Raw genomic sequence first — 13,604 nt, 5'->3', positions numbered from 1 at the left:
TCAAATGAAAATAATTTTCCATTAAAATGGGGTTGCAAACACTCTGCACACCCTGGATCCACCACTTAGTCTTTGATGCAAGTGAAAATAAATTTTAGCCATTAAAGAATTACAAACATATAATCATTTGACATTACTTGAACTTTTAAGCTCACGATCAAATTCACATCTTTCTATAGGTATATATACTCAGTTTTAATTGAAGATGGAATCTAGGTTCCCTCAGTCACGGTATAGTGTTACTATATCCCGCTTGTAAAGCACGCTTCCCTCTCTGGGAGTGTCTTAAAGTATTATTTACAATTTGCGCCAGGATGGCTTGCGGATTTTTTTTCTTTTCTTCTTATTACAATTTTCTTTATTATAAAATCATTCATTTCATACATGTACGTTCATTATGACATGAATTCGTTTGGAGGTCAGTGTCAAATTCTCTGCTGATACATGCTAAATGCTATATATATATGATTATTGAAGATGTGTTTTGATTAAATGTGCACCTCCTGCTCCAAACACTGGTTTCTCCTTCAATTACCTCTAATATGCACCTCCTGCTCCAAACACTGGTTTCTCCTTCAATTACCTCTAATATGTACCTCTTGCTCCAAAGACTGGTTTCTTCTACAATTACCTTTAATGTGCACCTCCTGATCCAAACACTGATTTTCTCATTCAATTATCTCTAATGTGCACCTCCTGCACCAAACAGTGGTTTCTCCTTCAATTACCTCTAATGTTTACCTCGTGTTCCAAACACTGGTTTCTCCTTCAATTACCTCTAATGTGCACCTCCTGCTCCAAACACTGGTTTCTCCTTCAATTACCTCTAATGTGCACCTCTTGCTCTAAACACAGGTTTCTCCTTGAATTACCTCTAATGTGAAACCCCTGCTCAAAACACTGGTTCCTCCTTCAATTACCTCTAATTTGTGTCTGTATACATATATAAGAATACATTTGTAAACAACCATTCAAATATAATTTAATGACACATCATTTTTTTTGTAATTAACTTTAAAACACTGTGGCTAATATAATATGATTATGTGTTCACAGTGGGATCAATGATTGTAGTGGAACAAAGTAGATATCATCAGTACACATTCTCTCATTTTCTTTGAACAAGCCAGAAAACTGCACTAAATAAAAATACTCAACACTATGCACTAGCCGAACAAAAAGAAAGCTACTGTCGATTTTGCTTGGTTTGATAATAAGATTGTGGTCAAAGTGGAAAAAGAAAATGTTATGTACATGTATTTCCCTACATGCATAAGGTGTATTCTAATGACAACCTAGTTTTCAGTTAGGGTAATTCACATTTTATTTTGTTGATTAGATGTTGTCATCAAACCCTGGTTTACTTGACTGCAATCATTTTCAATGATTTAAAGTTATGACGTCATTGTTGATAAAAGTATTGTGACTCCATATCTAAAGACCATTTTATACTTAAGATTTTTTTTTGTGAAAAAAACTGCTGAAACTTGTTTCTTATTTACATTTATAGCAAGCTATGACTTTTAAACTGTCAGTCCCTGTAAGAATCAGGCAGTAAGTGAAACATGTTATGAAAAATCCTATCATTTGATAGTGTAATTTGAATATTTGCACCATCAGAATCAAGAAAAACAGACAAGATTTTTCATATCATGCTGCATCATTGAGTTTAAAGTTTATTGAAATGCTCTGAAAATGAGTATTGCAAGAGTAAATACATTTTAATTCTGTCAAAAACCTATTTTTTTCTTAGATTCTATTGAAAAATTTCTGAGCAAATCCAATGATGCAGAGATCACATAATGGTCTTTTTAAATAGAGAAAGCATATTTGAGTGTATTTAATTGTCAGATTGGTGGAGTTTTGACATGTATGTCTATAATTTTTTCCACCTTGCCCGATTCTTACAAACAATTACACTTTAAAATTCACACCAATTACATGCATTGTATGCTATGAATAATTTAAAAAAAAAATCCTTTTCTATTTCAACTTTTTATATGTATCAACAGACAGGTTTAGTTATTGGTCAGCAAGAAAAAAAAAGGAAAGATGGGAAGTCCGAATTCTTTAGAGATATAATCAACATTTGGATGGCTAAAAATAGTGAAATGACTGCCAGAGTCCTTAGAGACAAGATAAAATTCATGGTCGGTGTCAGTGTATCTACATGTTCCTAAAGCAAGATCAGGCGTTAACTTGGTCAGTATACTTCAATGCTACATGTATTTACATTTATAATAGGTACAAGGTTTAGTCTTAATAAAAATCAGAAAAGAGGTGATTCATGCATGTCAGTTACATGTACATGTACAATAGAACAAGTCCCAAGTTTTTTTTTTTTTTTTTCATTTAGACTAGTTGTTCCAATTTAGATAAAAGATACACGTATAGTATATGCGAATTAATATGCATTGGTGCATGTACATAATGACAAGTAAACAAACTGATGGAATGTTGTTGTTTTGTTAGCTTCCTTACACCACTAGTTATGACAGCATTACATAAATATTGTATGTAAAATAAATAATAAATATACATTGGTGTACATTAGAATAAGGGGCCAAATTTGAAAATAAAGTAGTTTACATGACATTTTTTGCTTTAAACACTTGTGTGCTTGTACAACCGCAGTTTGATATAAATATACCGTTATGTGTGTTTGTACATCTGCAGTTTGATTATTACGGTGATATAAATATACCTGTATGTGTGCTTGTACAACTGCATTTTGATTATTAGGGAAGAATGGTACATTGTGGTTAATATTTAATTCCCTTGTACAGAAAATTTCATTTCACATTGAGAATGCTACATGTAGTTACTTTTTCTTACAATTCCAAATACTTATGTGCATTTTTAAGTACACACTTTTGGGTGGAATATCCTACAGAGGCAGAACCGACTGCTGTGTATGCAGATGAATCATGGACTCTGTAAGCTACCCCAGATATTGGACATGAATTTTCTACCATCTGTAGGACACAAATTCCCTGATGGTTATTGATTATCTCATGTAAGTATGTTGTAATTGTTGTACTTCAAGTTACTTGATTGATCATTATAATAATAGACTTTTACAATAAATTGGTGTCATATCATCATTCTGATCACAATATATATATATATTTTGATGAATTTCCAGTTCATGTGTTTTAGATGGAGTCTCCGCTTTGTGATGTATCCACCATTTTTTAGTGTTTATTGTAGTTCGTTTGCTCTCTTTCAAATTCCCACATTATGATTTGCATACAATGTATAATGGTATTATTATTTATATTGTTAATCAAAAGGACTATACGAAAAAGGAGGATTCTCTCATTATCCTAATTATTTAGCATGACATAATCTATTATCAGCTTTATACAATGATATTGAGCAGTTTATAAGTTTTGCCTAGCTTTTGTTGTATACAACAATGAACAAGTCAACTATTTCTTAGATGGAAGAGAAGGAAATGGTTGACAATGTAATGAAGTGCCCTCTTTCATCGCCGGACATAAATGTGAATGTTTGGGCCTCCATGAAACGTTTGTGGGCGGGAACTGTAGATCCACAGACTAAGGACAAATTTGTGTTTGGAATAAGGACCTTTTGGGAGTTATTGACACTTAAAAGCTATCGGCGTTACATTACCCATATTTCCAATGTGTTTCCAGTTGTGGTGCTGAATGACGGGGCATGTATAAATGTACTCGCTAGTTACAAAAGAAGAAATATTATCTCACAGACACAGGTAGATAGTTTGCAATACCTGTAAATAACATACACAGAAAACATCAAAGTTTCTACAAACTTCAGAGAGTATTAACAAAAATTCACATTTTATACGTCATACTACCATTTTTGTATAAGCCGCATTAGATTTTGAGTGGAAGTGCCAAAAAAAATGGTCGTTTATGACAAGAAAAATGCTTTATTGGTCAGTTATTACTTTTGATCAATCAAATGACTGTAGTACAGCAGTTCTTGTGCAGTTAATGTAGATTGAAAGTGACAATGCAAAAACAAAATATCTCAGTTTTTATATGTTATGTGTAGCAAGTGCAATTCTACCATGTTCAAGTCTCTATTCCAAGTATTGAAAAGTTTACAAAATCTAAACAATTTATAATTCAGCAATTTGAGTCACTTAATTTATTTCTTCTTTAGTTGTTTTGAGAAAACTTTTAATACATATAATTGCAATTCATTGGTCATCTTTAAAGTTGTTCCATTTAGTAACAAATATGATATTTTTTTTTTTTTTTTTTTTTTTGAGAGAGAGAGATTTTAAGATAATTGAAGCTCAGTTTCCAATGAAATTGTGGTTATCAGGTTTCACTCTTGTATTATGTGCCCCATAGGCTTCTATAGTAAACCTCAAATGTGCATGATTGTTTAACAAAAATATACAAGAAGTTTCAACCTAACTTTTGACCATGTTTTTCCATTAAGGATATGTCAGCAATAGTTTCTAGGTCCATTCTATAAAAACAGAACCCAGAACAGGTCGAACTAAAAATATACTTCTTCTTCTTTCACTTTTATTTTGAGTTCAGCAAATACACCCCTTTGTGAAGCATTATTTTTCATGACAATACAGGTTTTCCAAAAAAAAAAAACAAGTTCTTATGTCATAGCTTGATATTTATCCTGTACTTTTGATGAAAATTGATAATCATTTGTAAAAAAAAAAAACAAAAACAGGAAAAGGCAAAAACAAGGCGCAGTCTATACATTTTATAACTGTATGGTGTGATGCAAGTAATCATACCCATAAATATTGAACATATTGTATATATCTGTAGTATGTAAGGGTCATCATGAATTTTGGAAATACATGTATGTTCCAGTGTATGTACTGAATGACAATCCACATGACGAAGATATGTGTAATGGAACTATGTCATTAAGTTCATGAATAATCATATAAAATGTACAAGATGTATATGTATCAAATATTACAGTTTTAAAAGAGTTTGAACGTGTATTTTACTGATGGAAAATAAATTTTGTTTTCATGTACATTTGTCGGTAATAGTTAATAGGAGGGCAAAAGTGGATTTAGAAATAACATAGGTCAGTCAAATACTGTTCACAGAAAAAAAAAACAAACATGTAAAGACAAGGGTAGTCATATATTGGGCTAAGGAGGTGCTGAACTAGTGATTCTTTATAATCGAACTAACTGTTGGAGCATTGGTGGGTGTTGGCCACCAACAAGGATTAGTAGGCAAAGAAATGTACATATGAAGCAAATCCACTGTACAAATACATTTGAAAAAATGATTAAGGGAACCAAGGTTGTAGCGGTAATCAACAGAATGCAATTCAGGGGCAAAGACCAGACATGGAAAACAGACACACAACAAAGAACATAAAGTAACTGTAATCATACATACAAAGTAACAAACGCAAATGAGCAACTCAGATTCCACTAAAAACTGGGAGCATGGACCAGGTGCACTGGTAAGCGTAAGCGTCCCCTGCTTTCTAGAAACAGCCGCCGAGTTGCTCATAAAAAGTCAAGTCCGGGGTAGACAAACGAGGGAAGGAAAACAATGATCCGTTAAATAAATCAGTTTTTATGGCGCAGATGGATACACCATAACGATCCACGAGTTCATGATGACGACTATAACACTTCTGTAGTGATGATTTTAATCTTGTAGCAATATAATCCTGTTCCAGAAGCCTATCTGTTAGAGGTCTAGCGCGATACAAAAAGTCTGCGTAGATTCCGCAAGCTCTGGCAAAACGGATGAGTTGTGATATGAACCCTCCATACGCAAGCACTGAAGGCATGTTGCTACGGATGAAAAGAAAGTTCACAATTCTGAATGAAAAGTCATCACGTTTGTCGTAAAGTTTGGTCAATAGTTTTCCTTTACCATCGAATTCTAAGTGTAGGTCAAGATTTGAAGCCGACTTCACAGTGTCTGTATTATCCTTTATCTTAAGTTCTTTGGGTTTAGTTGCGATGTAATTAGGATTGTTTAAAGATAATACGTCATCTATATAGCGGAAACTGAGATTGAAGGATCTAGCCTAACGATTTTATTTCTTTAGGATCAAATCAGCTATAATGTCAGCCTCATAAGCATGAAGGAATATGTCAGCTTATCAAGGAGCACAAATAGTTGCCATTGGAATGCCGATCGTTTGTTGAAAAACACGTCCACCATACTGGACAAATATGTTGTCGATTAAAAATTCCAGCATTTTGTAAATATTTTCCTCTGTATATTTGGAAGAGGATTTAAAATTATTTATTATAAAGTGTGAAGAACCTCTACCAAGAACTATATATTTGTATATAGGCGTACAATCTTTTTTGGAAAAAAAAACATCGATGTATAATGTTTTGAAATCGGAATTTTAAATGAGTATGTGGGATAGAAGTATACTGTGTTGAAAAATCATAGGTTTTAATTATATTTTAACTGATTGTCACCACAAGATCGGGAGTAACAAGAGTTGTGGTAGGACTGCAGACCCTCTTTGACAGTTGTGAGTATAGAAGTTAAATGTTTTGAAAGAGGTTTGAGGGTACATTATGCAGATCCAGCTATGTAACGTTGTTTGTGTGGATTCTTGTGGAGTTTATGAATCCAGTACATAAACGGTAAATCACAATCATCGTCCTTGGTAGAGAGACCAAAAGAAGACAGCACAAATTTATGGTTTTCCACAATCTCTTCTGTGGTTTTGGAGAGTGTGGTAGCAGTATAAGTCTTATCACTGCTATTAAAAGTTAGTTTTATTTTAAAACAAAACTGCATTATCTTGAGTACCAGCAATCGCAAAGGTAATAAAACATTACACTAAAATTGTGAAATTATAAAATATTAGGTCATAAATAGGAAGTGGACAAGAAGCCATATTTTGTTTATAATATTTGAAATAATTTGTTTACTTTCTTAGATATATCTGCCAGTCCTCATATTATTATAGGGACCAGTACGAAATTATATAGACAGCCTTACTTTCAAGTAAAGAACGTGACATCATGATTCATGTTCATATGTTTTCTCTGTCTTTTCCACACAGTTGATTAATAGCAAACTACATTAGGTTAAATGTAACATATATGAGCCGGTTTGTCTCAGTAATTATCATGTCTAAATGAATTTTGGGGGCAACCAACAAGTCCATTTATTACTCTTATAATTACCCAAATAAGGGTACAACCAACTTTTCAGTATTCTGCCAGTTTACTAGCGTTCACATATTACTATACTTTTGCATGTGAGTACCAAATGCAAAAACCTTTCTCAGATGTAGAGTTGTGAATTGTACGCCAGACTCATTCCACAATTTATGCCGTACGCTAGACTCGAGGGGGGGGGGGTACACCCTCTAAATTTATACTAAAGAACAATAATTGTTAAAAAAGTCGAACAACCCTTCTGAACAACTTGTAAACTACTGGCTTGATCAAAATGAATGCATCACATCTGTAATGATGAACATTTTACATAATGGAGCTAGCCGAGGGGCAATGGAAATTAAGGCAATTTAGTAATTGGCTGGGAAACATGACATTTTTGTCTCTAAAAAATAAATTTAGTTAGAAAATATTAACAATAGAGACATGGAGAAAGGTGCTGGCTCTAAGCTTCTTGCCATGGAAAGCACGAGGTCGTTCTTTATACATTTAAGCTGGCTATACTTTGAACTTCTTTCCCAACAGTAAATTTAATGGTTTAATCATTCAAAAAATAGTTATATATAAAGATCGTTATTTGTGTTAACAAATTATATTCACCCTCGCCAACGGACACGTACAGCGAACATAAAACTAATAGCACTTCTAGTCTTACCAAAATGTACGTAACACGTCATTTGATTGGTCGAACTGTTATCAATTAATTAATTGCGTTATCTAAGAATTGGCTGTGGTATTTTATAGTTAGCCCATGCTAACCCATAGATAACGAAAGATTTCATTAATGAATGGAAACATAACGGTGTTTTTAATGCATTGACTAGAATTAATCATCAATAATAAACGGTAATGATAATTAGTTTCCCGTTATCTATGGGTTCCCTAACGTTATCTATGGGTTACCTGTTGCTTACCCATAGATAGCGGAGTTTAATTATCGATCACATGTGATATTGTGAGTTACGGTCTGTTAACCCATAGGTAAAGGATCGTGAACCCATAGATAACAGTATTGTCACATAGATAACGGGGTTTTGGTTAATTCTGCGTGCTATAATGTTTACTAACGTTTATGTGAGCGACAATTGAAATTTGGAAGCTTGGGTTACTTGTTGAATTGTCATTTCCCTTTTATTTCTGACAAAAATATTTGGCGGATGTAATATTTAATGATATTAAGCCGAAAAAAAATATAATATAAATTTTGTGGATACTTAATATGGCGGATGCTTAGTGGTGCGAAAATGCTTCAGCTCAGAGACAGAACCGCCAAAACACGCCAAAATTAGCACCAAGCCAAAAATATACGTCATTATGTAACATCTGTTTTACTTGCTGTTAAATCAATATTTGCATTGACTCTACAGAGATGCATACAAGAGTAAGTGTTTGTTTCAAATTCATCTATATAGAAAAAAAATAGCAATAAAAGTTCATTAGATACATTTATGTTTAACTCAATATGAAGTCAGTGAGGTACTATTCTAAATCAGATATTTAACATATCATAATAAAGTTAAAGAGACATGATATAATCAGACGTTGGACAAACGGATGAAAGAAACACACAGTGACAACAACAAAGACGAACTATCATATTTCAAATAATAAAGGGTGGAACAATCAGATAAAATTTCAGTGTTCAGGTCTACAGATGCTATTTGAAGTAACGTTATAGGGGTATTTTATAATAAAACAACGGATACACTCTGTGACAGGAACATTCAGAGATTATATCGTTTTCCACATAATAAAGGCTAAGTTATTTTGGTATATCGTTTGATCAATTTTCGCTTTATCAGATGTTAATTGTCTTTTAAATCTGTTGATTTCCTTTACCAAACAAACCAAATAATGTTTAAATAAAATACTCTGAGTGACACAACAAAGTTACTGTAGACTCTGTAATTATTTATATCATCAGAGTATTTAAATGATTGTTATATTTCTCCATCATCAAGTATTACCGAAAAAAATAGTTTTGAATTCTAATGATAACCCTACATAAACGTTTTAGAACTGTATGTGTTTTCTTTGTTTTGTTTGTTTTGATCTTTTGTTTGTTTTGTTCTGTTTTTTTGTTTTGTTTTTTTTTTTGTTGAAATTTCTTATTTTTACCACTACTTTCTACTGAACTCGGCAGACGAAATCAAATCGTCATTGACGAAGCTTTATTTAAGAATTTGAACATATTGAAAATGAATTTAAACTGGCAGTCTTTTTCATCTCTCAATGATTTCTTTTATTTCACATGGACATATTGCGTTTTTTCAGACATACACAACAAAGAACATATAGTAACTAAAATCAGACATAGAAAGTAAAAACTGAGAGCATGGACCAGGTGCATCGGTAGGGTAAGTGTCCTGTGCTTTTCTAAAGACACCCGCGAGCTGGTCATAAAAAAGTCAAATCCGGGGTAGACTAAAGAGGAAAGGAAAGCTATGACACGTTGAACAAATCAGTTTCCATGGCGCAGATGGATACACCGTAATGATCCACGAGTTCATATTGAAGAGCATAAACATTTGTAGTGATGACTTCAATCTTGTAGCAACATAACCATGTTCCAGAAGCCTATTTGTTAGAATTCTAGTGCGATACAAAAAAGTCTGCGTAGTCTTGGCAAGGTCTGGTATAACGAATGAGTTGTGATATGAACACTCCATACGCAGGTGCTAAGGGGATGTTGCCACAGATGAAAGTAAACTTGACAATTGTGACTTGCAAAATCATCACGTTTGTCGTATAGTCAATAGTTTTCCTTTACCATCGATTTCTACGTGTAGGTCAAGATATGAGGCTGACTTCATAGTATCTGTATTATCCTTCATCTCAAATTCTTTGGGGTAGATGCGATATATCAAATCCCCAAAATTAGGATTGTTTAAAGATAATACGTCATCTATATAGCGGAAACTGAGATTAAAGGATCTAGCTATACGATATTCCTTCTTTCGGATTAGATTAGCTATAAAGTCAGCCTCATAAGAGTGAAGAAATAGGTCAGCAGGTGAAGGAACGCAATTTGTTCCCATTAAAATGTCGATGTATATTTGGAAGACTTATTTGCCTATAATAATTTATAAGATCTTAGCAACCAAATGTGTTAAAATTAAGTACAAATTGCCACTTGTTTTGCTTATAACAAATAAGATGGATAACTCAACTCTTTCTGTGCAAATAAGTATTGCTGTCCAGAAAATTAAGAAAGTCAAAACAAATCTTCTTATACCCGACTTCAAGTTTTTCTTAGGTTTTGGGAAGCATCCATGATTTTCTTTAATTTCAGCCTCACATGCTGTACAGAGCTGAACACAAGGCAGAATTATCCCCAATTTGGGGTAGCAGACCAATTATTAGATCGGCTTCAGAATCCATACCCTTTGCCCAATTTTAATAAGAGTGATAGTAGTAAATTCCATACGAATGACGCTTTCCAACAAGCACAAGACATAGACAACTTAAAAAAAGTCTACTTCTTCTTAAGTGTGCACTATACACTTACATTTAGGCGCACTATCTCGCACACTAAGTTGATCGGGTCAAATTGTCTAAAAATTATAATTAAAAGATGAAATTTGGTGGATATACTGTTTAAATGCAGTTAAGCATATATACATACTCGAATTAATGGTAAACCGGTGTAATATAAATGAAGAATGGTATCCGGAAGGTTTCAGTCCCCTACCGTATTAGATTCTCTCTGAAATATCAGGTTCCTGATTTTCAAATCATTCATTTTTGTACGAACTTTTGGAACGAAAAATGTAAGAATATGAAATGAAAATGGTGCTATTATTTTTACCCCTTTTTCACCTATGTTTCTTTTTTATAATGAAACACTTGAAATTGCTGTAAAGACTGCTTCAAAACAGCTTTATCTAAAAAAATGAGACAAAGGCTTCAGGATTTACCTTACTGTATAACAGAACTGCCTTACACAAAATAAGGAAGTAACAAATGAACTCCTGCAATAAAATCGGGAGTCGGCTCAAGTGCTTCGCAAGTGTAAGCATACCAGTGGATTTTTTCATATTGAAAGTGGGTGTTATCTAGTATCCGATATCAAGTCCATATATTCATTAATGAACCATAATTGGGCGTCGTAGATAGTGCATGATTCCAAAATTATCGGCGAAAGTAAAAAAGCGTCCGATTTGCAGCAATTCAAATAAGTTTGTTCTACACCATCGGTGGCTACCGTCATATTGCAAGTGATAATAATCTGGAAAATAATCCAAAAAAACAAAAATGAAGCTCCCGAGACGAGTTACCGAGAGGTACAATTTAACAACACATCATGATTTAAAATAAATGATGTGTGAATGGTCGAAGATTTTCATAATAAACATAATATGATGAAGGTGAAACCTTTTAACGGTCCCGATGAAACAGTAATTAAAAACAATTTTGATAATTATTGTCAGCTCTGATTTGATATATTATACCTGTAACCTTCAAACACGGTAAATTTTGTAATGATATATGTCCTGAAGCATTATACTAATTGCCATGGTCTGATATGTCAATTGACCGAAATGTCCGGCATTCATAAGGAATTATTGGTTGTCATGGTCTGAAATGTCTTTGGTTCGAATTTCCGGCAGTGGTTTCTTATAATTTACAAAAGTCTGAAAAAAACTCGTTTATTCAATTTAATTTCGCTTCATTCTGTTTCGCTTGGTACCGTTTTAATTTTGTTTTATTATGATTTCATTTTTTAACGAATTTGATTCTTTCTTTTATCACTTATTTTCGTTTTGTTTTGTTTCATTTTCGTTTCGCAATTTGTATTACCCGGGAATTATGGGTAATATTGATTAATTTATTTTCATAAACATCTGGGCGCCATATCGCAAATTATTATGACTAACACTATCTTGGAAAAGCTATGATCAATTTAATCATTGAAACTAGCGAATATTTTCCGAGACTGGTTTGATTCTCAATCGCACATATACAAGTATACGCAAATGGAGCTGCCATTATGCTGTTTTTCAGCTCCTGAAAATGAAGGTACAAACCGGATATTGATGTTTTGCTTGCCATAAGTATACAAAACCAAGTTGGTAATACAACCATAAACGCTTACATAGGGAGTGTATTAGAATAAGATAAGAAAACAAACACAATAAAACGTAGAATATAATAAGCGATATATATGAAAACGCAAACATTTGATCATGGTAATAAATAAAAGCGTGCCAAAAAAATGAAACGTGTCTCTGTGTAATTTTTACGCTCTCATCCGACGGTATTCTGATTAAGTTCTGTAATAGTATAGCAAATGTAATAGACATTTGTCTACAAAAGCAGAGGACGCTTACCCTACCGGTGCACCTGGGTCATATGCTTCCACTTTTTTTGTGGAGTCCGAGTTCCGCATACGCTTTTGTTACCTCGTACGCATTATTTCGGTTAATGTATGTTCTTTTTTGTGTGTGTCTGTTTTCACTGTTTTCACTTTTTGGTCTCATTCCCTGAATAACATTCATTTCGTTTTGATTTTCGCTAAACTTTTTGTCGCCCAAAACCATGGTTCAAACGATAATCCAATTAGATATAATCCAGAATAAAAACTAGACATAAAGGAGAAAAGACTCACGGAAACATATAATTTAGAATTTGCAGTGGCGTTTTTTAATGTTGGAATCTACAGAATAATTGCTGATTTGAAAAAGCTGCATTGCAAATTGCAGCAACCCATTATACAACAAATGTCGACATATTGGACGTTTCTCTCATCCATATTATCTAAAATATTGAATGTATAAACAATAAACAAAAATACTTTGTTTACAGACTTTTCCTCATCCACGAGTTGAACTAGTGCCAAATTGTCGAGAAGCTGATGATATTTCAAGGGATAAAACTCCAGAAAGTTTTGATTACAAACAACATGTTGATATAACGAGAATGGAAATGATGAACATTCACCTGTATGAAAAATGTCCGCTAAGGGCCCCTTTTGTTCTTCAATGAACGCAGAAAAAACTATTCATATCACAGAACAGGCTATAACTTGGTCCCCAAAAACATACATTATACGCAGATATAACGAAATAACTGCCCTTATATACTCCAGCAACATTGAAGTAAACTGAAAGTGAATAGAGACAATTTATAGAGATGCCTGAAATTCCTGACTTGTGACAGGCGCAATAAATGCGACCGGGTTAAGGTAATTTACAGTAACCATAATCTTCTCCAATTTAAATCTGGCTACTATGGAAAAACAAGTTACAGAATAAAACACAACATAAATACAGTTAAAGGTGTACTTTGTTAGAACAGAAATAGAAGAAACTGATTATACGTTACATAAATGTATAAACAAAGGACTACTAGCAGTTCTAGACCAGGTTTAACCTACAAAATGTTATGTTATGAGACGAAATATGTTTTCTTTAAGAGTAAGCAAGGGAACAAGGTTATAGCGGTAATCAAACGA

At 33.2% G+C, this 13,604-nt stretch overlaps 2 long non-coding RNA genes across 2 annotated transcripts in view; one reads left to right on the top strand and one right to left on the bottom strand.

The window, feature by feature from the left end:
• LOC148603984 (uncharacterized) overlaps positions 1 to 13,604 on the bottom strand; it is a 248,006-nt gene that overhangs the window by 130,572 nt on the left and 103,830 nt on the right. The window lies entirely within an intron of this gene.
• Positions 2,667 to 5,005, top strand: LOC148603990 (uncharacterized). The gene is made up of 2 exons (XR_015916863.1): positions 2,667 to 3,016; positions 3,443 to 5,005. It is a non-coding gene; the product is annotated as an uncharacterized LOC148603990 (long non-coding RNA).

This window comes from Perna viridis, chromosome 11 (genome assembly GCF_037379345.1).
Source record: "Perna viridis isolate PV_CMFRI_1.1 ecotype Kerala chromosome 11, ASM3737934v1, whole genome shotgun sequence".
NCBI lineage: Eukaryota > Metazoa > Mollusca > Bivalvia > Mytilida > Mytilidae > Perna > Perna viridis.
The sequence above is the reverse complement of the archived record's forward strand: the minus strand, read 5'-3'. Positions and strand labels throughout refer to the sequence as shown.